The sequence below is a fragment of the Monodelphis domestica genome, chromosome 1 (assembly GCF_027887165.1).
Source record: "Monodelphis domestica isolate mMonDom1 chromosome 1, mMonDom1.pri, whole genome shotgun sequence".
Classification (NCBI taxonomy): Eukaryota; Metazoa; Chordata; class Mammalia; order Didelphimorphia; family Didelphidae; genus Monodelphis; species Monodelphis domestica.
The window spans coordinates 524753218-524779789 of NC_077227.1; the positions used below are offsets into that span (position 1 = coordinate 524753218).

The 26572-nt window shown below is 35.9% G+C and overlaps 1 long non-coding RNA gene across 1 annotated transcript in view; it reads right to left on the bottom strand.

The window, feature by feature from the left end:
• Positions 1-3735: 3735 nt before the first annotated feature.
• The window catches only part of LOC103099810 (uncharacterized), a 38956-nt gene continuing 16119 nt past the window's right edge, over positions 3736-26572 (bottom strand). Inside the window, exon 2 of the long non-coding RNA XR_458698.2 lies at positions 3736-3905. This is a non-coding gene — a long non-coding RNA (uncharacterized LOC103099810). The remainder of the gene's footprint in view (positions 3906-26572) is intronic.

The following is a 26572-nucleotide window of genomic DNA, read 5'->3' on the forward strand; positions in this document are numbered from 1 at the left end:
ACCTTCCAGGGTTGTTATGAGTCTTAAATGAGATATTATTATTTGTAAAGTGCTTAGCAGAAAGCCTGACATATAGTAAATTTAATAATTTTATTATTATTATATTATAATAATATACTGTTATATATGAAATAATATATTAATTAATAAAAATAATTTAAAAATAAATAGATTAGATATAAATAAAATAATAATAAGTTTAATAATGCTTGTTTCATTCCCCTTCCTTTCAACCCCAGTCTAATCCACTTGCCACTACCCCAGGCTTACTCTGTGGTAACCTGTCAAGCTCATAAGAATTCATTTTCTAGAAATAGTAAGAACACTGTAATGATTGGCTATGAACTGATATTGGTAGTACTTTGAGGATGATAAATGATGGATTAGAAGAGCTTGGTGTGAAGGATGAAGGTGTTGATTGGTAGGAGCCTTGATGGGATGACTCCTACACTGTCTCACTTATACCCCTGCTTGGGCTGTGCTAACAATGGGTGTTACTCTAGAAATAGAGGGAGATATGAAGGAAAGTCTCTCCTATCTAGTGATGTAAGGGGTACTCCCAAATTACTTTGCACCAAATCTTCTGACAGCAGGGGAGGGGGCTTGATTTGTGCTCTGTTATGGCTGATTTATAGCCTCAAAGAGTTGCCTTCCTCTAGCTCCTTGAATAAGCCACTTGAATATATCTGACTGTGAATCATATTATTTAATTGTCAAAGAATATAAAGAAAGATGGGGAGCTGGGTTGTGGAAATCGGAGTCTCTGATTTCTATTTCCTGAGGTCCATGGCTCTGGGAGCAGTCAAACTTCCCAGAGTTTCTCTTCCCCTTCCCCCTATTTCTTTTCTCTCATAAAATAATACAACCAGGACTACAGAATAATCAGAACAGGTGCAAAAGGCTATGGGGAGAGAGTCAGGCTCTCAAGCAGAGAATCCACGACCCTCTTGGGTCCAAAGAGTCTTGACACTTTGGTTAGATGTTCACAGAGGTACAGTGTTGCTGAAATACTTTGTAGGAATAGTCACAGGGCTAGACACAAGGAAATCTTTGATTGGCTCTTGATAAGATCTCCAGCAAGGAAAATGCTTCCTGCCTCTTTGAGATCTCAATCCAAAAGCCCAAAATTCTTGGAGCTTTGCTAAATCCCTTCTTCTCTCTGTGAACCTTAAAATTCTCAGACCCTACTTCATAAGGTTGGGTTAAGACCATTCCCCACTTTAAACAATGAAGTAACTTGGATCAGGAATGTGAGAACTCTACTTGATCAGGAAAGTGAGAACTCTACTTCACCATACTTAAGCATGCCTTAGGGGAAGATAAAGTTGTAAACTCTTTGCTGAACAATGAAAGTACTTAAACCCATACTTATAATTAGGCAAAAAGTTCTTAAGCTATGCCTATTTTTAGGACTAATACAAAAGGGTGTTAAGTACCTATAAAGGTCAGGCAACTTGTGAATTTACAAGGAGCAAAGAGGTGAGAACTTACTCAGAGATTCTAGTCTACTCAGGTGTGAACTAAGAATGGTCTGTCCTTTGAAAAATGTCTACTGTGATTGGTAGAAGGGAGAATTTAGGGGAGGTGACATAGGAGAAAATTCCCTTTAAAAGGAGAAGAAAAACTGAGAACAGAACAGGCCCTTGAGACACAGTCTCTTGGAAACAGGCTCTTGAGAGAGGCTGTTGGGACAGACTGTTGAAGACAGTCTGAGAGAGGCTGACTGGCTGGAACTCCTTCTGAGGAGACTCTGTCCCTCTGAATCCTTCCTTGGATAGATCTTGTGGTGAGTGATAAAAGACTGACTGATCCCTCTCTTCCTAGTCTGGCTCATGCCAGCCTAGGCTGGAATAGCCCTTTTTCTCATTATTTCCTTTCTCTCTCTCTCTCTCTCTTTCTTAATTCCTCATTTGTATTAATTAAAATCTCTATAAAACCCAGCTGACTTGGGTTTATTGAATAATTGGGATTTTTTCCCTGGCGACCACCTTATATATTGATTTAAAAACAAGACACTGTAGTGAAAACATATTTTCTGTGGTCACAATTTACTCATCCACTCTTATATCTACTACAATTTATGTCTTCCACTATTTTAATCACTACAGTTTATGATAACTAACTATTTTAATTATTACATCTCCCAGCATCCTCTGTTACTAATGGCCTTTGCTGTCAATCATTTCTTCTTTCAATGTTTCATCCTTCCCTTTGTAACCTGCCCTTACAACACCTAATTTTGTCACACATAAAATCCAACACCCACAAACACTGAGTTGCTGTCCACCAACCTTACTTTCTATGTATGCTTTAAAACAGAATATGATCTAGACCCATGTTGGTGAAAGCGTGGCATATGTGCCATGCCTTGGCAGCACAGAAGGGGCTACTTTGTTCTCCCTCTTGTCAGTGCCTGAGGATTATTTTTTGCATGTCATACTCCTCTGTCCAGCCACCCAATGCAAGTACTTCTTCCCTCTACTCTCTGGGGTAATGCAGGAGGCTCACATGCAGCTTGAAGAAGGTTCAGTTTGGGCACATAATCTTGAAGAGGTTCACCAAAGCTGATCTAGACCATCAGGATCAGGTTCAACAAGAACTGAGAAATTAGCAAGTAGGGTTGGCATACTTGCCTGCTGGATCTTGGCACACTTAGCATTAGTGACTGATGAGTGTGATTTGTAAACTCAAATAACAGTTCCTAGAGGGAGCAGTGAGCTTAAAGTACCCAATTGCTTCTGATTATGTGTAATGTTGGCTACATGTAGCTTATAGCATGTTTGTATCTCTAGTATATATCATGTTGGGGTGAAGAATGTATGTATAAAACATACATGTTACATATAAATATTTCTATATACCACATGTATATACATGAATTTTATGTGTAGGTGGTGTGTAAATGAATTTGAGAATTGAACTCTATACCTATAAATGTACTAGAAGAGTTCTCTGTTAGTAACCAGCTGAATAAATGGCAGCCAAAATGTCTTAGGGCCTTGAACAGTTGTAGTGACAATGCCTCAGGCAGCAGAAATCTTTAGTATTTGAGAAAAAGTCAAAAGTGACACTAGTCTTAGCTTTATTGCCAAAATTCCTAGTCCTTACTACAAGTGGAGGTTTTTATTTGATGTATGTGTATGTATATTGTGTGTGTTCACACTTTTTCTATATTTATTCTAGGTGAATGATTATTCTGGTATGCTCTCATTTTCTTGTTGTCATTTTCTCTACCCCTTCTCCTTTCTCTAATTCTTTCATCTTCTTTCTTATATTCTCTCCCTCTCCCTTTCTCTTTTTCTTTCTCTCTCACTCCCCAGTCTCTCCTCTTCCTCCTTCCACCTCTCTCCCTTAATCTGTCTCTTTGTCTCTATCTCTGTCTCTCTCTGTCTCACTCCCTCTTCTTCCTCCCTCTTTCTTTCTCTCTCTCATTCTCCCTCTGTCTCTTTCCATCCATCTCTGTTTTTTTTGCTCCTGTCTCTGTTTCTGAGTCTACCTGTGTCTCTATGTCTGTCTCTCACTCTCTTTCTCCCCCATTTTCTCACTCTCTCTCACCCTCCCTCCATCTTTGTTTCTATCTCTGTTTCAGTTTCTACCTGTGTCTTTGTTTCTGTCCGTGTCTCTGTCTCTCTCCCCATTTCCCATCCCTATTCTGATCTGATTCTGAAAAGGAATAGACTATTTAATGGTGAACTCCCCCTGCCAGCCATTATAATTAAATAAAATGAGTCAGGATTTTGTGGCTACCACATTTTCATTCCTATGTCAAGGGGAATAAATTAGCAATGAAAAAGATGGTAAGCAGTGAGGAAAATAGTTCATCTGGATTATTGTCTGCCGAGGGACTGCAGTGAGTAGAAGATAGAGTAAAGAGACATCCATCGTTCCCTTTTCACTTCCTTTCCCTAGAAGAAAAGAGAGACAGAAAGCAGAGGGCTTATGAAATTAGAGTATATGAGGAGAGTGCTGTTCTTACACCCAAAAAGAAGAAGGGTACAGAAAAATGTTGATGATTATATGCTTTGTCCTATCAGTCAGCTCCCCATAGACTGCCATTGCCTTAGTGCCTAGGGGAACTTTGGTGCCTGTTGCCTGCAAATAGAGTTCTCAGAATTATAGGGGGTTGGAGGTTAAAGCTCCCAGAATAGAATTCATCTCTCTTCTTTTTTTCCACCCCACCCTAACTTCTCTTCCAATTATCTCTACAAGAGGAATTCTTTCCATTTCTTTTCCAAAGTTATCACTGCCAAGTTCAAACTTCACCATTTCCAGTGAATCTCTTGGGCAAAAATTGGCTTGGCTGCTAGGGGTACTCCTAGAGCCTTGAATCTCTACATCAATACTCAGTACCTAGCTAGCTGGGAGATGAAATTATCTTTGATAAACCATTTTTTTTCATTACTACTGTGTTCTTAGCAAGGCTTCCTTGCTGAGGAGCCATTTGTTACTCAGCCATGTAAAAATGGAGATTTGAACCCAGGACTTCAATTCCCCAGAAGTTCTTGCTTTAGTTCCCAAGATGCCCTCTAATCTCACTGAAATCCCTACCTGGGCGAGATCAACATTTCTATTTAAACTGGCTGTAAAGCCTACTGAAGGCTCTCTCTCTTCCTGCTTCCACTTTCAAGCACACACTTCTCTCAAGATGTAGTGTAAGTGAAATTGAATGGGCCTTTCAGCCCTCCTAGCCATGTGCTTTCTTATTTTGTATTTTCTTTATTTCTTAATCTTTAATAAACCTCATAAAAATATAATACTTTTATTACTAGAAACTAATTTTAACTGTTACAGCCAATATCTATTAAGTAGCTATTAGGTTCCCATTAAGTGAGGTAGATAAATGTCCCAGGCAAGTTATTTGACCTTTTATAGCTTGAATTTTTGAATTTATAAAATCAAGTTATTTACACCATCTGATCCCTAGGGTTGTTATGGGGAAAGTGCTTTGAAAACTTTAAAGCCCTGCAATAATGTAACTTATTGTTTGTATAGCCTAGAATAATTGATAGAGTATTAGGCTTCAGGAAGATTTAGGATTACATCCTACTTTTGATACTTATTTGTACAGCCACTGGGCAAGTCACTTTATTGATCTGCACCTCAGCTTCTTCATCTGTAAAATGTAGATAATAGCACCAACTTCAAAGGGGCAGAGAATCATAGATTTAGAGCTAGAAGAGACTTCAGTATCCCCCTTGTTCAAAGTTGAGGAAACTGAGACCTGGACAGGTGAAGTTACTTATAAGGTCATTCAGGGGGGTAAATCACTGACCAGGATTTGAAATGACAACTTCTGATTTCAAAACCATTTGAAACTTACTGAAGAAACTTTAAAGCACCCTATAAATTTCAGTTGAGAGGCAGTGTAGAGTAGCAGATAGAGAGCCATCTTCAGAGCCAGGACAGACTGTGTTCAAGTCCACCCACTGCCTGTATAGCACAGTGAAAAGAACATTGCCTCTGGACTAGGTTCAAATCCTACTTTTGGTACTACCTATGCAACCTTGGGTAACATCACCTAAACTTCCTGGGTCTCTGTTTCCTCATCTATAAGGGGAGAGGGAGATGACTAGATAATCACTAGGGACCACTGACTCTAAAGTTCTATGATTTTATCATTTTATTTTATTTTATTTTATTAAAAGTTGGAAAGGCAATTATTGTAACTTGTCAGAGTGAATTATCATCTTTCATCTTCTCTTCCTAATGATTCCTAGCCCAAACTTCCCTGGGGTCACTATTACTTTTCTTTCTTCAGGAGAAATAGCTTCAATAGGCTGGATTTTCCTTGTTTTTCAAGTTGTACTAACCAAATCTTCTGAAGAAAAAGGCCCAAGGAAGAGGTGGGCATCTTTGTTGTGGTAGCTAAGGCTCTGGGGCTTACTATCCTAACTTGAACTCAGCCTGGAAGGTTAGGTTTCCAGAAGGCAGTTGTTACTTCTCTCCTCAGGGCCCTAAGGGACATCCAGAGAGTGTGGGAGTAGAGGGAATAAGCCCCCACCAATATTCTTCTTGTTTCTATTATCAGTTGTTATCAATCAGTCATTCAGATTTAATTACCTTTTTGTTAGGGATATTTACCAAGGTAGCATTTGTAAATACAGACTGCCTCCCCCTTCTCCCACTCCACCCTATACAAAGGACACACTCTTTCACAAATACATAGAGTCCATGGGAAAGTGGACCCTGGATTAGAGCATAAAATGTAACAAAAGGGATAATTAACAGCTCCTGAAGGTCCTTTTCCTGGAATCCCTTTTCTTTCCTTCATGGATTTCTCATGAAATCCTCCTTACTTATGGTTTAGCTCTGGACTCTTGTAGAGCTTTCTTCAGTATCTCTAGTTTTTCCTTAGCTCCCCATATTCAGACATTGTTATCATCTGTCTATTCTAAGGACATTGCTAGGATGCTAGCGAGAAGTCCAAATCCTCTGGTTTTTCAGAGTTCACAAGTTCTTCCTTTGGCTAAGTGAGGAGGGAATTAAAGACAGAGGTTCTTTTCTTCTACTTCCCATATAGATGCTCAAGCTTCAGTTCCAAATTAGCTTGCAGTTTTATATAAAACCCACAGAATGTAACTGAATCCCCTCAGCAAATTTCTACATATTTCCCTTTCACTGAAAGACAAAGTCAGAGAGATAGAGATATATGACAGAGAAACACAAAAGGAAGTACAGACCTTTAAAAAACTATAGAAGTAAAGGAGAAGAGGAAGAAAGTAGGCATATTTGAATATACAAGACCAAATCATTATTGTGCAACATGAATTAATGTAAACAAAACAAAATAGGAAGAAAGGAATGGTGAAAAAAATCTTTGCTACATGTATTTTTAGAGTTTGAGTCTAACAGCTCAAAAATGCAAGGAATTGATGGAAATTTTTAACAGTAAGACCAGATCTCCAATAAATGATCAAAGGATATTAGGTTCTTATAAGAGACAACATAACTTATCAATAGCTCATAGAAAATTCTTCAAACCAAAATTTGAGAACTTCAAATTAAGAAAACTCAGAAATGCCACCAAATACACCTTAAATTGGAAAAGTCAGTTTGATAAAATTCCATGCTGTTGGATCTATGAAGAGATAGGAACATTATTTATGCTGCTATTATAGTTTTGAATTTATACAATCTCTTTGGAAAGCAATATATCATTATGCAATGAGAGGTACAAAACTTTTTATTCTCTTTAATGCAGGTATATTAGGATTATGCCTTAAGGTCTGACAGGAAAAAGACCGATTTGTACAAAAATATTGTTAGCATTATTCAAAATAGTAAAAAAGAGCTATGATTGGGGAATGATTGAACAAATTGTTGCAAATAAATATTATGGAATATTATTCAATAATTCATTTCAAGGAAAATTTGTTAATTCCTATGTTTAAGATACAGAAAACAAGAAATTGAAAATATAAATAAAAAATGGGAAAACATGAACAACTACAGTGAATCCTTCTATCCTAGATCTGCACAAAATGTCAGCCCAAAGCCCAAGTTAAAGTCAATATATAATGTATATTTAAAATGGTCAGCAATGGAAATTTAAAGTTTTAAAAGTATTATTTGTATGTTTGAACATTTGTGTGTGTTAATGACTACTCAAACTATAATAAATTATTTTTAAGTGAAAAATATGCATCACCAAGAAAGCTAAAATTTCCTGACTATAATATAACTAAAATATTAATCATTGCCTAATTTAACTTTGGTTTTTCTCAGTAGGGGTAAGTAGAAAACTTTTATTCACAGTAGGCTTTGTTTGTTTTGTTTTGCTTTAGAGGGTAGGGTAGGTGGTGGTCTAGAGCTATGATTTATTTTGGATTAGAAACTCCTGGTTAAGGAAACTCCCTCTATCTATGGAGTTTGGAAAGTGATATTACAGTTTTAAGAGAACTGCCTAGGAGCTCTAAGAAGTTAAGACTTGCTCAGTCACATGGCTAATATATGTCAGAGGGGAGATTCAAACCAAGTTCTTCTAATAGGAAGCTAGAGCAAGGCTGGATAACAGAGAGCTAGTAAAGTCTACAGATTTTGATGGTCCCTATTAGTTAGCAGTGTTCTTATTTGTTTGTGTTTTTCCTGGTATTTTCTTAAGTTTCTAGGAATAATTTGTCAACAGACTCTAGTGCAGTGATGGTGAGAAACTTTTAGAGGGGTGGTCCTCAGGGTCCTGTGGAGAGGAGGAGGGGAGCAGCCCACCGATGAATCCCTCTTGCTTTCTAGTAATGAACATTGGTGAATTCTGTGCTGGAGCCATGGTGTGTATCCTTACAGAGAGGGCTCCAAGAGCCCCTTCTGGATTGTGTGCCATAGGTTTGCCACCATGGCTCTGGTGTATGACCTTCTGAATTCATTTATTCATCTCTAGAGAACGATCAGGGCTATGGGTGTAGATTTGAGGATCATTTGCTTAGATATTTTGGAGGCAGCTAGGTTGCACAGTGACCACCAGACCTCGTGTTGGAAGGACCCAGGTTCACTTCTGGCTCTGGACACTTTCTATGTGACTGGGGCAAGTTACTTAATTTTGTTTGCTTAGCCCTTGCTCTTCTATCCTAGAGTTGTTTCCAAGATAGAAGGTGAGTGCTTAAAAAAAAAGAAGGAATAATTTTTCTTCTCTTAATATTCCTGCATACCTTCTTAATCTTATAATTTACCTATCAGTTTGGGACAAAGAGAGAATACTTTAAAAAGAGAGTCAGCTAGCAGAAAGGGGTTTACTACCCAGCATCAGGTAATAGTACCAATATGTGAGTATTAATAGTGAAAGCAGAATAGTGAAATTTTGAATGACTAATAGTGGTAAAGTTTTCTTTTAAAAATAACCTGTCAGTGCACCCCCTTGCAAAATATGGAATCAACAAGTCAAGGAGAGGAGTTTCCTTTTGAAGTTGGGTCACTTGTGAAGTATAAATAGATAAATTTAATAGAAAAGCATCATGTTCCTCCCCCACTTGGAGTCTGGGGATCAACTAGCTTTACAGCTGGTTGGGCTTCTTTGAAGTTTAATTTATATTGACAAATTAGGCAGGGATAAAGGTTCAGAAACCATCCAACACTAAGATGACAAAGTGATATTAAATAGGTCTTTTGGTAATGAAAGGATGAAAATGTGATATGTTGCTTTAGTGAAATTCAAATGGAACAGTGATTCCTTATAAACAGTGAACTCTTCCAGATGAATTGGTTTGCAGATGACGTTGTCCTGATTGTATTAAGCTTAGAACATCATAAAACATCCCCAAAGAGATCTATAATCATGAAAAAGAATTTCCCCCAACTATCCATGCGAGAAAAACCTAGTGGATAAAGATTATGATATTCATTTAGAGGAATTGATAGATAGATAAACTGATAACTGATAGATAAAAATAATCCATAAAGACATAATATCTTGGTCATTTTCCAAATTTGAATAAGAAGAAGATGGTGGATTTGGGACACTGAGTAGTGATTTTAATGACCACAAACAAAAACTCATCTTACTGATACCAATATTCTTTTTAGTGATTTTGTATGATTTTTAATGATGTAATACTACAATCTTAAAAGAAATAAAATGACAGAGCATGCATAGGGCAATAAAAAGATGCAAAGTAGAAATAAGTAGGCTATAGCTAGCTACTCATTGGTACACTACCAAGGAAGACTTAAAGAGGAAGAAAAGGAGGTGATCTAGTTAATATAGCAAGAATTATGAATGGGAGGCAGCTAGGTAGAATAATAGATGGAGTACCAGGCCTACAGATGGAGGACCTGGGTTCAAATTTGGCCTTAGATACTTCCAAGTTATGTTACCTTGGACAAATGACAACCCCACTTGCCTAGTTCTTGTTTTCTTCTTAAAATTGATACTGAGACAGAAGGTAAGTTTTATTTAAAGAAGGAGAAGAGAAAGAAGAGCAAGAAGAAGAAGAAGAGGAAGAAGAAGAAGACCATAAAGAAGAAGAAGAAGAAGAAGAAGAAGAAGAAGAAGAAGAAGAAGAAGAAGAAGAAGAAGCAGAAGAAGAAGCAGAAGAAGAAGAAGAAGAAGAAGAAGAAGAAGAAGAAGAAGAAGAAGAAGAAGAAGAAGAAGAAGAAGAAGAAGAAGAAGAAGATAACGACAATGATGATGATGATTTAAGGATGGCAAAGGGAGAGCATATATTGGGAAGAAAACTAGAGGAAGGACTCCAGGACATTAGATGGAGCCTCTCTTATGGAAGATTTATGGAAATTTATAGATAAAAGTTACACAAGATGAGAATCACAGAATCTAAGCTCTGGAAGGGATCTCAGAGGCTGTGTAGTTCAACCCTTTCCTGACCAAGACTTCTATAACACCTGCATCAAATAGGTGTCCAGTTTATGCTTAAAAACTTCCAAGGGCGGGGAACAAAACCACCTTTGACATTATTCATTTCACTTCTGACTAGCTTTAGGAAGTTTACCTTTATGCAAGGCTTAAATTTGCCTCTTCATGATTTCTAACCATTGACCCTAGTTCTACCCAGTGAAACCAAGCAGAACAAGTCTAATTGTCTTTCATCTTAATTGCATTCCAAGTACTTTAAAATAGCTGTCATGTTCACTAGCTTAAGTCTTCTCTTCTCCAGAAGAATGGGAATGTGGACTAAAGAGGACTAAAGGCTGGAGAACAAAGAAAATGTAAAGTGGTGCTTCTGAATGGGTGCAAATCCCATGACCACCTTGTTTACAGCATTTGGGGTGATGCCAAGAACCCTATTCTCTGGGGGCAGTTGGGTAGTTCAGTAGACTGAGAGCCAGGCCTAGAGATAGGAGGTCCTAGGTTCAAATCTGGCCTCAGACACTTCCCAACTGTGTGACCCTGGGCAATTCACTTGACCCCCATTGCCTAGTCCTTACCACTCTTCTGCCTTGGAACCAATACACAGTATTGTCTCCAAGATGTAAGGTAAGGGTTTAAAAGTTAAAAAAAAAAGAACCCTATTCTCTGATTTCAGTGGTCCACCAGTAACTCAGCATATGCCTTTCAGAGGCTGTCTTGTCATTGTGGAAAGATTACTGGACTGAGAGTCACAGAATCTCAAAGTGGGAAGGGATCTCAGAATTTATCTATAATGTCAGTGCCTGAATAAGATCCTGTCTTCCTGATTATAATTTACTAGAAAGGTGGTTATTTAACCTTTACTCAAAGACCTCCAGTGAAGGGGAGTTCACAAAATAGCCCATTATATGTTTTGGAAAAGTCTAAAGCTAGCTACTATAGCTTCCATCAAGTTCAGTAGCTTTGGAGATAAAGAGCCTACTGTTAAAGTTCAGCAATGATTTCTTGTGATTCATTATTATCTCTAGGATCAAATACATACACATACACACAGAGATACATATATACAGTGGTACCTTGACATATGAGTTTAATTAATTCCATGGCCCAGCTTGTAACTCAGTTTGCTCATGTGTCAAATCAAATTTCCCCATTTAAATGAATGGGAATGCAATTAACCCATTCTGGCCCCCAAAATGTGTGACCCTGCTCAAGTCACTTAAATTTGTTTTCCTCAGTTTCCTCATCTGTAAAGTGAGATAGAGAAGAAAAAGGCAAACCACTCCAGTATCTTTTCCAAGAAAACTCCAAATTGGGTCATGAAGAGTCAAAGAAAACTGAAAAATGACTATGCAACAACAGCATATATGTGTTTGTGTGTGTGTGTGTGTGTGTGTGTGTGTGTGTGTGTATGTTTGCATGTACAGTGGTGCCTTGATACACGAGCACCTTAAGTCAGGAGCAATTTGAGATAGAAGCAGTCACAGTCAGGATTTTTTGCTTTAAGTCACAAGTGGATATTTGAGTCAAGAGCTTCTGCTACCCTCCACTATAGATAGCCTGCCTAACAGTCAGTATCACAAGTTACATGAGGCTGTCTCAATTAGTTCAGTGTTATCTGGCCATGCCAGCATCTGTTTTGAATTGCTTTTGCTTTTCTCTTTATTTTTGTCTTTATTATCGGTTTTTGGGGCAAATTTCTTAACTTTTAACCATGGGTCCTAATGATGGATGAGTTGAAGGAGTTACAGCAGCAGCAGCAGCATATGGAGGTTTTGCAGGAAATTAGTGGGGAAGAGTCCGAGGTGGATGAGGTAATCAGTACAAGCTAGATTAAGGAAATGTTGAGGATTTTGGGGAAAAAAAGTTTATTCATGTATTAAAGATCATGCATTGGAGCTGTGTGATGACATTTGTTTCATACATTATCAAAACATTCTGAAAGGGAGGAAGAAACAAACTTCCATGGAAAACTTTTTGTTGAAATGTCCTCAAAGTGAAATTGAGATAAATGTGGCAAAATAGCCAAAAGTCAATAAAGAAAATGATGATAATTAAATAAAGTAAAAAAATAGAAATTGTTTAGCAATAAAAATTCCATATCATACGTAATGTGTAAGGCCAATTTTGCATTTAAATGTAGCATTAGATGTGTAGAGAGTAAGTTATGTTAAGCAATAGCACACGAAATGAAAACCTTCTCCACCAGCATCTTCGCCTGACCTTGAAAGTAAATAATATTTCATAAGCGAGTTTATTTCTTTACAATCTATCTTATTATTTATAAATATATTTATTTTTTATATTTTAAAACATATAAAGCAAGTGTCTGAGGTCAGATTTGAATTCAGGAAGATGAATTTTCCTACCTACAGGCCAGGAGCTCTATCCATTGTACCATTTAGCTGCTCGTATCTTGTAACACTGTAGTTTTCCATCTCATTTATGTACAATTCATTTAGCCTTTTCCCAACTGATATTTACAGTTCTTTGCTATCACAAAGTGTTGAGATAAATATTTTTCTGTATGTGGGGACTTGTTGATTTTTTATCAACAGCCTCTTTGGGGGCATAAGTCTAGTAATGAATCTCTGGGTCAAAGGGCATATTATTTTTATGACTTTATATAATTCTAAGTGGCGCACTATATAAAGAAGTGAACCTAATGTCAGGAAAACAGGAATTCAGATCAATCCTCAGACACTTACCAGCTGTGTGACTTAACTGCTCTCTGCTTTAATTTCTCATTTGTAAAATGAGGGTAATAATAGTACCTACTTCTTAGGATTTTGCAAGGATAAAATGAGATAAGTGTAAAGTGCTCTGCAATCCTTAAAAGTAGCTCTTATTATTATTCTTCACTCCAAATTGCTTTCCAAAATGGTTGTACTGCTTCATGGTTCCACTAGCAAGGCTCTAGTGTGCCTATCTTACCCCCACTGGCCCAACATTGACCATCCTTGTCTTTTGCCCTCTGATAATTTGCAGGATATGTGTTAAAACCTCAGCACTGCTTTAACTTGCATTTTACTCATTATATGTGGTTTGGAGAATTCTTTTTTATGGTTGATAATAGTTGGCAATTCTCTTGGGAGGTGTTTATTTATGTTCTTTGACATTTATTGGAGAATGGGTTTTGGACAATATATATTCACTCCAAAAGATTTTATATATATGTGTATATGTACATGTATTTGTATGTTACATATGTGGGCATATAGACACATACTCCATATATGTACATATATGTATATAAAATTAGTTTTTATATATCTTTCATACCAACCCTTAACAAAGAAATTTGAAAAGGAAGATTTTTCCTCCCAAATTGACCACTTTCCTTCTTTTTGTAATTTTGTTTGTGCAAAAGCTTTTCAGTTTTATGAAATGAGTTATCTATTTTATCTTTGTAAATACCTCTATCCATTGTTTGGTTAGGAATACATGTCCCACCCAAAGCTGTGAGAGGTATATGATATGCTTCTCTTCTAATTTTCCATAGTATGCTATTTAATGTTAAGGTTGCATGTTTCTATTTAAAATATATTGTGTAATATGGTGTAAAGTATTGATTTAAGCCTAATTTTTGCTGTACTGTTTTCCAATTTTCCCAGAATTTTTTTTATCATATAGTGAATTCTTTCCTAAGTAATTTGTTTCCAGTTTACTGAAAACTAGATTATTGAGTTCCAGTGTTCCTGATTTTGATAATCTTTACTTTATAATTTGGTTTGAGGTCTTTAAGTTCAATTGTCCCCTTGCCCCTAACTCTTTTTATATTTTCCTTTATATTTTAGATTATTTTTCCCAATTTAATTCTGTGAAGTATCCCTTTGATACTTTGATTGGCATGGTATTAAAGATGTAATTAAAGTTGGTAGTATTGTCATTTTTATTACATTGGCATAGCTTAGACATAAATAGTGAATATTCTGCTAGCTATTTACATTATCTTTTATTTCTTTAAGGAACATTTTGTAACTGAATCTATGCAAGTCTTTTCTGTGTGGTATGGTAGATTGATTTTCACATACTTGATGCATTTAGCAGTTAATTTGGGATAGGATTTCCCTTTATATCATTTCCTCATTACATTCTCATATGACTATTATTCCCCAGTAGGTGGGCCTCTCTTAAGTTTATAGCTTTTGCTATTATAAAAAGAGTTGCTATAGTTTTTCTATATATGGATCATTTCCCTTTTTCTTTTCCTTTTATCTCTTTGGGGCTTATACTTCATAGTGGTACAGTCACACAGTTTAGTTAGTATCTTTTGGGACCTAGTTTTGAATTGTTTTCCAGGAAGGCTTGATCACAGCCCTACCAATAGTGTATTAGTGTGCTTATTTTCCTGTTACCTCTCTCAATGTTTGTCATTTTCCTCTTTTTTCAATTTTATGGGTATGAGGTAGAACCTTACAGTTGCTTTAAAGTGCCTTTCTCTAATAATTAGTGATTCATAGCCTCTTTTCATAGGTTGATAATGACTTGGATTTTTTCCTTTGAAAAGAGCCTGTTCATACCTTTGACCATTTATCTCTTGGGTATTCTTATTATACATTTGAATCAGTTCCCAAAATATTTTGAATATAAAAACTTGATCAAAGAAATTTTGGCAAAGCTTTATTTCTCTAGATATCTATTGCTCTTCTAACTTTAACTGATTATATGTGATTTCTCTAGCATGTAGCACAGAGCCTTGCATGCAGTAGACATAGCCAATCATTGTTCGGTGTTGTTGTTACTGTGTACAAAGTTCTCTTGGCTCTGCTCACTTCACTTTGTTCATAGAAATCTTTCTAGGTTTTTCTGAAAACATGTTGTGCATCATTTCTTATACCACAATAGTATTCCATCACAATCATGTACCAGAAATTGTTCAGTCATTCCCCAGTTGATGGTTATCCACAATATTATCTTAACAGAAGTGAGAAAAGCCTCTGACAAACTACAATATTCATTTATGCTCAAACAAAACAAAAACAAACCTTCAACAAATGGCTGACTTAACAAATTGAATTGGAAGGGAGTAAGCATGTTCCAAGCACTGTCCTAAGTGCTTTACAAACATTACCTCATTTGATCCTTACAACAACCCTGTGAAGTAGGTGCTATTATCACCCCCATTTTACTGTTGAAGAAACTTTGATAGAAATTAAGTGACTTATTCAGGATCACATAGTTAACAAAAGTGTCTAAAGTCAGATTTGAACTTGTCTTCCTGACTCCAATCCTAGCACTCTATACACTGTGCTACCTGGATGCTTAATGAATTCTTTGTTAATGATGTCTTTGAGTTCTCAAAAAGGAAACAAAAAAATCTCATAGAACTGGGAGAAATTACATTATTTTGATTATATCAAGCCCTGAAACTTTACTGTAATCTCCTCTAACCAAGTCCAGTTTAAAACATGAAGTCAGAGGGGGCAGCTGGGTGGCTCAGTGGATTGAGAGCCAGGCCTAGAGGTGGGAGGTCCTGGGTTCAAATATGACCTCAGACATTTCCTAGCTGTGTGGTCCTGGACAAGTCACTTACTCCCCATTGCCTAGACCTTACCACTCTTTTGCCTTGGAACCAATACATAGTAGTGAGTCTAAGACAGAGGTGAGGGTTAAAAACAAACAAACAAAAAACCACAAAGTTAGATAAGCAGCTCATTGAATTAGTCCATCAGTATCCAAGACATATCTTGGATAGGCAATATGAGTTAGGCTCAAAATTGAAGAGAAATTATGGAGCAGACTGATTGTATTTGGGGAACTGTGCAGTGTTTTTAATTATCAGAAACTGTTCCCAGGATCTGTTTCTCCATTCCACTTCACTTACACATAGAGATGGTCATAATTGTGATCTCGCCATCACCCACAAGTGTTTCACTTTTATGTTTAAGAATTGCAAAATTCCTCTGTTCCATGATAAAATCCTATAATTCCAGTCTTTTTCTGTGCCTCATAACTACTATTCTTATTCTTCATCCTCTCCATGACTTCTAGCATCTCTCATCCTCACTACCTCCCTGAGTCTGGAATTACTTGTTCCCTTTTCCTATTACTACTCACTGTTGGCCAGCCTTCATCCCTGAAAATTACTTCCAACATCTGCCTCCTTTAATCCTACATGAGCTACTGAATCAAGCTGGAGGAAGTCACAAAACTGTCCAGTTTGAGATTCCTACAAACTGTTATCTAATCTCAATTGGTGCTTGCTACAATAAGGCAATATTTCTACTTTCTGGAATCAACTTTGAGTTTATGTGCATATTGTCTTCCCCATTGGAATATACTCCTTAAGGGCAGGAACTGTTTACTTTTAGTCTTTGAATCCCCCAACACCTAATATTGTGCATGTCCACAGTAGGAGATTTGTAAAAATTTAATGATTGAAGGTTTCATTAAGTAGTAATATCTGAGTCAAGTCTGGAAGGAAAGATTGAACTTCAACTGATCTAGTCAGGGCTGAGGGATTTCTGGAATGTGAGATGGTGTGAGCTGATGTATAGAAGAGGGCTGGATTTGGAGTAGGAAGAAAAATGTCATTTGTTTTGAAATTATAATATATGAAGGAGAGCAAAAAGAACACATTAAGGGGACTAGTATGAGAAAAATCTAGACTTGTCAGGCCTGAATACCACAGCCAAGAGTTTACTTTTTATTTGATAATTTATTTTTATTTCATATTTCTGGAACCCGGTGGGATCCAGAAGTGTGGAGACTACATTTTATTTAAATTTTGAACCTTTATCATTGTTTAGTGTTCCCAACCCCCATGTTTTGTATGCAGTAGGTACTTCATAAGTATTTGTTCAATCAAAAACTTAAAAAATAATTTCCATACTCTTGATAGAATTGATTCAAGAATGAGATCTTTACAGTGAAATCACTTTTCTTTGAAAGTACTTTTTGCAAATTTAGAGACACCAGGTAAGTTGCCTACATAGTATTTTAAGTATTTGTTCTTTAAAAAAATACATGCTCACTACAATTAAATCATTGATTGATGTAAGCAAAATTAATGTTGAATTCTTGGCCTAAGACAATAGATGGTATGATTTTCTTATCACCCAGATGACAAATCAACATGCAGTTGTTATCTAGTGTTTTCAAAAATAGTATTAATGTCAGCCACTGCCCCAACAGTTCTTAGGTTTGGAGTCACTTTTGATTTCCTGTTCTCCTTTACCTCCCCATTAAATAGCTACTCACCAAATCCTTCCATTCTTCCAATGTGGTATCAATCAACAATATTTATTAAGGATTGAATAGTTACCCAGTGGTGTGTTAAGATGATATTTTAAAGCAGTCAACTAGGAAACATCAATTAATAGTCTCTTTATTGAACCAAAATTGGCCAGACATTTAGCACTTCAAAGGAATTCCATAATTTCTAGTTATCAGTCAAATGGAGTCAGGATGGGAAATCAGTGCTCAAAACTAGCCTCCATTTAGGTTGAAAGGAAATTCAGATATTAGAGCAGTGAGTTTATTAAAATGGGGTAGTAACCATTATCAGTACTGATATTAATTCAAATATGGATAACAAAAAAATGAGGATAACATAACTGCCCTATGTTTTGTTTTCAGTCAGATTTAGCAACTAGAAATTGTAAAATTACATACTTGATCATATGTTTCTGTTTCTATAAGATTCATCATATATAACAATGATAAATTTAAGTGAATAAACAATGTTTTTAAAAGAAAAATTTTGCAAGAAACTTTTTAGTTTAACATGAGAACTCAAAATAGCTATCATATGAAAGGGATTTATTTATTCAATGTATTTATTCTATCATCATTTCTTAAGCATTTCCTGCATGAAGGACATTTTGTGTGAGGTGCTAGAGAAATTAAAATATAATCAATATGGAATCATTGCTTCTGAAGAGCTTACGGTCTAGTAAAGGAGATTCATAAAACCTGCAATGAGTGACATGCCCAGAATCACAGAAAAAAAGATTAAAAATGTAAAGAATACTATGAAATTATAACATCCAATTAGCATTAAGGCAGTAAAAGCTTTATAGGTAGGTGACAGCAAGTTATACACGACCCCAGATCATTCTCTTACCTATATGTTTAATTCTTGAACTTGATACCTTAATTTGATGAAAGTGGGTTGGCTATGATATAATCATGTAGTAAGCATAGCCATGTGATAGTAAAGGAAGCAGCACAGGGCAGTAGAAGGTATTAAATCTTTGGTTCAAGTTCTGACTATGCAACTTAGCATTATTTTGACTTTGGGCAAGTCATTTTCCCTTTCTGTATCTCAGTTTCCAGAAAAATGAAGCAGTTGGACCAGTCAGATTTTTAATGTCTCTTCTAACTCTAAAATCTATTATATTATGATTCTAAGAACCCATTCAGGAAATAGATGTTTGCTATGAAGTTTTAAAAAATATTATATAGGTAACCATTTGGGAAATGGATTAAATTTTATGCATTCAAGACAGATGATACAAGTGAACACTTTATAAAAATTGAAGCTCTTTCTATATGTGAATTATTACTTCAAATTTGCACTTGAAGCTGAGAAGGACAAATAGAACAGAAACAAATATATCCCTCCCCCCCCATTCCAGCCCATTTCTAGGAGTGGGACAAAAGTGGGAGCAGGGAAGGAAGTCCCTCTCTTTTTACTGCTTTAGTTCATAGGTCCCATGCTGTGGTTCAACTGTGATCTTCACCTTCTGGATGCAGCAGATAAGTGGTAAAAAAAAAATCGCAGAAAGTGAATGGTTCAGTCTTAACAGTTTTAAAATTGCAGGCAGCTAGGCAAAGGAGGCTATCCCCACCCACGTGGTAGGGGATACAGCAGCCTCCATTTTAGGCAGTTTGGACATGTTCCAAAAGGCCCTTTAAGAGCACATCTGTGTTAAGCAAACTAGCCATGCTCTGACAGGCTCCAATTATATAAATGTTTAATGACTGACTATATGACCTTAGGCAATTCCCTTAACCTTTTAGGTTCAATTTTCTCTAAAAAATTGAAGAAGTTGGACTACAGACTCTTTCAGTAAAATCTTATTGTCCTAAGCTAGTATGAAATATGCTACCCCAAGGCAAATCCAAAGATATGAATCCTTAGTCACCAAAGTGGGGAAGAGAGTAAAGTTCAAAATATTGTTAGGACTGATGCCATGTGAAAGTTACTACAGAAAGCTCGGGTTATTTAATCAGAAAGGAATTTTGTGATCAGGAAGAGAATGTAATTGTAGGACTTCAAGCCACAAGAACAAATTCATAAACATAAATATTTGGCTAGGTATTATGCAGGGATTTCAACTAATCAGAAGAATATTTATAATTATGAAGAAATTAGAAATGAGCAACTGAAACACCTAAGTTGTTATTCAGAATGTAATTGGTATCCAAGCTCTGCATCTTATTATTAGGCATGCTGATTATGATAATTCTGTAGTTGGGGTAGGCTAAGAACAGGGTGTTTACTTTGTTTGACGCTTGCTTCCCACTCTCTGCTCTGGTGGGGGTGAAATGAGGTGGTACCCCAGAGTATGCTAGAGTGAATTTCATAACAATCTAACGTGTGCAGGCCATCTTTCCCAAGGGAATCCTACACCACATGAAGTAAGATATATGAGTTTACATCAGTTTAAGAGTCTAAGCATCTGCCTGCCCTGAGGCCAAACCCTGTAAATAAAACTACTCCACCTATGTTTATTGGGGTCAGCATAAAGAAAACCCTAAATTTGGGTTTGGTACTTTTCTTTTAGGTGGCCATGCTTTCTATTTGTGGATGACTCATTGATTGCATTGAGCCTCGGAGAATGGCACAGCTTTCTGGATGGGATTCACAAGCACTCAGAAGAGCTTGGTCTCAATAGATGCCCAAACAGATGAAGAATGAATAGAATTCAGAGTATGATATACAGTTGGATGGATCAAACAAAAGGCTTGTTTATTGATATACATAAATATATTAAATACAACAGGCTTATGCATGTTATAAAGGTCCCAAATTTAGCATGAAAAGAACTAACTGGATTGCCTTTGTGAAATTACAAAGTTCTCTTAATGACTACAAACTTCTAGGGATATAAAACATGGAACGCTATAGTTTATGAAGAATTTAAAAAGCATGTCTCTCAGAGAGCAATGGAAAGGTATGTGGTGGGTATGAGTAGGCTGTAATACAGTACTAAAAGGGAGGTATAAAGTCAGGAGAATCAAAGTAGAGAGTGACAACAGAGAAATATGAGTGAAAAAGAAGATGGATTGACCACATGGTGAACGGGAGGGGAAAAAACACAACAACCCATGTACATCATTGATTCTTTTGTTATGCCAAAAGAAATTATGGGGGCACCTATGTGGCATAGTGGATATAGTGTCAGGTTTTGAGGTAGGAGGACCTGGGTTCAAGTATGACCTCAGATACTTCCTAGCTCTATGGCCCTGGGCAAGTCTTGTAACCCTGTTTGCCTAATCCTTGCACTTCTATCTAGATTTTTTACTAGGACAGAAAATAAGGGTTTTTTTTTTTTTAAAGAGACTATAGAAGGACCCTGGCATATTAGATAGATCCAGGTGTTTTTGTGAACAGTTTAAAGGAGCTTGAAAGAACTAATTGTTAAATTTTTAGTTTGAGAATTTATACCTTGGAAATTGGCAAATGCTACAAATCAGGGCTTGATTTCTTGTTTTGTTCATTGTCTAGACTTAATAAAGTGAGAAAATATTGATCCAGCAAATTAAACTTAAAAGTTTTTCATGTATATAGTTTTTTTTTGAGAGCCAGTTGTTAAATGATTAATAGGTAGGAAATGGGTAGATCTGTGTTGAACTTATGGAAGGATACAAATGAGAGGCTCACAGAGGAAAAGAGGATGAATGGGTTGTGATACACAACACAGAAGTGGATACTCATATTGATGAGATTATAAATCCATCTGAGCATATAAGTATGGATATAAGTATATAAGTATAAAGTTTAGTGTTGGGGAATATTGAAAGACAGTACCTTTTAAACAGCCTGCTTCCTTTTGCTCCCCTCTCCTTGTCTCCAGTTTAGCATGTAAGGGGGAAAACCTAGACGTTTTTGAAGGGAGTATGCAATTTCTTTGAGTATATGGCCTGTAGACTCTTTTCTTTCACCTTTTGCAAAAGTGTTATAGAGAAGCAAATTTGATATTACTAATTTCTGACTAGTGAGACCACATAATTTCCATTCTAGTGGTATTTTATAGATAGTAAGATAACTGCTCACTGACTGGTTTTGTGACCTTGAAATATGGCCATATTTCAATGGGAAGAGATTTAACATCTTATACTGTTTAAAAAAATTATATATACAAGTAATGAGAAGAAACTATTTGAAAGCAGTTCATGTAAAAATTAAAAAAAAATCCAAACATTAGGGATCTCCAAGAGTAAGTTACATTTTTTAGAATGGTCAAAAAATTTTCAAGACCAAGTCTGCTGAATAAGTTGAGTAATTAGTCTGGATAATAGTTTTAGGTTTCCAAAAAAAGTTCCTTTATGTCATCAACAAAACCTACCAAGAAGTTTGAAAGAGAAATTCTAGTTGAAATAACAATAGTAGCTATAAAATATTTGAAGTTGTATTGCCAAAATGCACCCAGAAACTGTAGTGATTCAATTATTAAATATTGTTTACAAAAATACAGAACTAAATAATTAATTGGTTTTTGGCAGGTTTTGCCAATATAAGAACAGTGACAAAACTACCCAAATTAATTTGTTCAGTTCTGTTTTTAAAAATTCACATGGAGGAACAAATAGTGAAGAATTTCAAAAGTAAAAATGGAAAAAAAGGTAGAATTTATCAATACCAGATCTCAAACTGTAACTCAAACAGTAATCATTAAAGTGATTTTTGTATTGGTTAAAAATTAGAGAGATTGATCAATGGAACATATTAGATATATAATATAGAGCAATGATAAAATTGTTACTAATTTTTTGTTTTTGAACAGGATCAATGACACCATGGGGTGATATTTTGACCTGTGTTAATTGGATTTAAGTGAGGCAGAATTTTACAAAGTCATCAGCCTTATTCTTCCAAAGTCATCAAAGTCCAGTGGCAAGACAAAAAGTCAGGATAACTAATAATGGCCTACTTTACCAATCTTCATGGTAGTTGAAAGAAATTGTTTTTACTGTCTCATTCTGCTGGAAATATTCATATGCTTGGGTTGAGGCATTCCCTCTAACCCACCAATGAGTTTGAGGCATGTTGGTTTTTAACTTGGTTTAGCTCCTTTGTCAGGATAGATTTTGCAGAGTGTAGCCACTGTGGATGCTAGAGCTTCTTGGAGCCTCAGGTAAGAATTGAATGAAAGGTGGATACCAAAAGTAGATGAACAGCCCTGAAAAGGGCTAGGGAAGCCCTTTCCCCAAAGATGCTAGTCATCCCTAAACACCCTACACACCCAGCAAATACAGTTTGCATAAAGTTTAATCAATCCAAAGACCCCAGTTACTAGGGAAAGGACTCAATATTTTAGAAATCTGTTGGGAAAACTACTGACATCAATTAGGTATAGATTAATACCTCACATCATATAAGCTCCAAATAGATAAGTGACCTACATCTAAATGATTACATCATAAACAAATTGGAAAAATAAAAAAGACATTATCTTTTGGATCAATGTGTAGGGAACGTGTTCAGGACTAAACAATTTATAGAAAGTACAACACAAGATATACTAGACAATTTTGATGATATAAAACTTAAACTTTTTGCACAAATATATCTGATGTAGTTAAAGTAGGAGGAGCATAGTCAGCTGAGAAAAAAATTTTTTGCAGCAAATTTCTCTGGTAAAGGGCTCATATTCAAGATGTGTAAGAAACTGATATAAACTTATAAAATTAAGAACCATTTTGCAATAGATTCAACATCAAAGATTATTAGCAGGGGGGCAGCTGGGTAGCTCAGTGGGTTGAGAGTCAGGCCTAGAGATGGGACGTCCTAGGTTCAAATCTGACCTCAGACACTTCCCAGCTGTGTGACTCTGGGCAAGTCACTTAACTCCCATTGCCTAGCCCTTACCACTCTTCTGCCTTGGAGACAATACACAGTATTGACTCCAAGATGGAAGGTAAAGGTTAAAAAAAAAAGATTATAAGCAGGAAATTTTCAAAAGGTAAAATCCAAGTTATCAACAACTGTTTATGAAAAAAGCTCTAAATTATTCATAATTAAATAAATGAAAATTAAAGCAATTTGGAGGTCTCACTCTTCATACCAGATAAGATGACAAAAAAGGAAAATGATATATGTCTGTAGGAAGACAGGCATTCTAGTGCACTGTTGGCTGAGCTATGAATTAATCCTGTCATTCTAAAAAAGCAATATAGAATTATGCTCAAAAATTACTAAAATGAATATATTCTTTACTTTGGCTTCACCAATGCTAGGTTTAAACTCTAAAGAGGCAAAAGAAAGAGGAAAAGGATCTCTGTATCCAAAAATACTTATAATGACTCTTCTCATAGAAGCAAAAACTTGGAAACTAAGGAGGTACCTACCTACTGGGGGAAATGGCTAGACAAATTATGGCATATGAATATAATGGAATGCTATTGTGCTGTAAGAAATGATTAAATGAACATTTTCAGAGAAAACTGAAAGAAGGCTACTTCCTAGAACTACTGCCTAAAAAAATGAGGAAAGCTAAAATAACTTATAAAATGACAACAACATTGTAGAAAAAAAAAACAAATAAACTTGGAAACATAACTTGTGTCAATCAGTTCTTCTCCAGCATTCCATCCTCACCTTTGCATGATGCTCTTACACTCTGATCAATGTAATGACTGATCCTAAGTACAATAGTTTAAATATGATAGAGGACACTCACCTTTTAGAGAGAAGATACATTGAAGTAAAGACAAAGATATGTATTTGGGCACATAGCCAATTTGAGAATTTATTTTCCTGGATTATACATTATTATGATGAAGGCTTGTTCTTCTTTTTGTTAAATGGGAAGGGAAGGAGAGATTATATAACTGTATGTAAAAAGAAATTTGAAAAAGAAAAAATAAAGAAAATAATTTTCTATATGGCTTATGAATTGGCTGCTATTCTTTGCTCTCTGGAGGACACAATCTTACTTGCTCATTTTGCAAAAAGAGCATTTGTATTTTTAAAAATTTTGTCCTGTTTATTTCTTTCAAGTTTCAAGATTTACTTTCTTGTTCTGCTCACCTAGGATTTAGTGAATAGCTCCTTTTTCATCTTATCCATAACTGCTGAGTTTTTAGACGTCAGGAATATTCCTTTTCAGTCCTCATGTTTTTAGACAACAATTCTAATATTTTCAAGGTCCCATTCCTTCAAAATTTTATTTACTTTCTCTGGATCTTCTCCAGTTCAACTATAGGCTTTTTGACATATCATGATATTAAACATATACAGCAGTATGCTTTAGTTTTAGTGCTAATTTAAATCAGACTAAATGAGACAAAACACAAAGATGTGAAGCCAGATAAACATATTCCCTTTACTAACTTTTTTGGGTGGTTTTATTCATTCTTCATGTTTTAGTTTCATTGCTTATTTTTTTTTTAACTAAGGAAATTTTTTTTGCACAACATTTTTCTAGGGGAGAAACAGTATTGAGGAGGGATTTGGAGAAGAGTAGTATGTATACTGGCTTATAAACCACACTTGCAAGGGAGAGCCAGTGTTCAGGTAATATTTGGGAGAACATACCTTCACCAGAGAAACAGACAAAGAAAACTAATGAAAATGAACAAATAAGCTGGGCAAATATGGAAGGGAGAGGTTGAAGGCAAAAGGAAATGAGAACTATAAGGTCAGTGACAGGAAGAAAGCAAGGCAGGCTACTGTTTTCGCTAATATGGACTTTTCTCTGACCTTACATCCTTTTAACATTATTGGCTGATGTATTTAATTCATTGCTGGGAATGCATGTAAATATTTTTTATATATCTTCTTTACAGATGAATGTATTTTCCTCAAATGACACGTTATGTTCATTTAAGAGCTACAATTAATGTTTGAGTCTTTGGATATGTAACCTATTGTTAAGTCTTCTTTACTATTTTTTTTGGAAACAAAGAGTCAATCTATCTCAACCAGGCTGATAAATATTGACCATCTGCAGGCTCATAGCAAGTCATATGTGAATGTTAGCTATTTGTTATTATTATTATTATTATCATTACCATTATTGTTGTTGTTGTTTCTTTCACTAATTCTAGACATCTGTACTTTCTCACTATATTTTAAGGAACCCTCAACTTCTTGAAATCTAGCTTCCAACCCCAAACCCTACTTTCACCCAAATCCTTCTATAACAATTCTCTCCAAAGTCACTAATAACCACTTTCATTGCTAAATATTGGGTCTCTTCTCAGATCTTATTTTGCTTGACCTCATGATTGTAGACACTGTGTCCTACCTGCTACTTTTGGTGACATTGCTCTCCCGGCTCTTGTTCTACTCTCCAAACTCCCCTTATTTTATTTCATTTTTTTCTTTGTGGAGAATAAACTCTTCACATCAAATTATGGACTTACTCCAAGGTTTTGTCCTCTTCTCTCTTTGTTCTCTCCTTTGGTGATCTTATTCTATTTATAAAAGTTCAGTTATTAACTCTATACTTCCAAATCTTCATATCCAACTTCTATTCTTATCTCCTGAAACTCTAATTTACCATTAGGATAGAGTTGAAAGAATTCTGTACTTGAAATCAGAAGCTCTAAGTTTGAATCTTGACTGTACTAGTTACTACCTATGTGACCTTGGGCAAGTCATTTCCCCCCTGCCTCTCAGTTGCTTATAGTTATATGCAAAATGAGGGAGTTGTAAAATGGATATAGGAATGAAAAAGAAGGTAAACATGTGAAAGAAATTGTGAAGAAATAACCATTATGATTTTTTGATTAATTAGATGAGGGGAGGTAGAGGTGTCAAAGATAATGAAGTTTGTTTTTTTTTCCTAGGGCAGGGGGATCCTTACCTTCCATCTTAGAATCAGTACTATGTATTGGTTCCAAGACAGAAGAGTGGTAAGGGCTAGGCAATGGGGGTTGAATGAGTAGCCTAGGGTCACACAGCTAGGAAGTGTCTAGGGTCATATTTGAACCCAGGACCTTCAATCTCTGGGCTTGGATCTTAATCCACTGAGCCACCTAACTGCCCCTAATGACTTGAGTTTTAAGCCTGGTGGGGGATAAATAGTGCTATAATCAATCAAATGGAATAGAGAAATCAAAGGTTACAAAGGAAGCCAATGTCAAAGGTGGGGGATAACA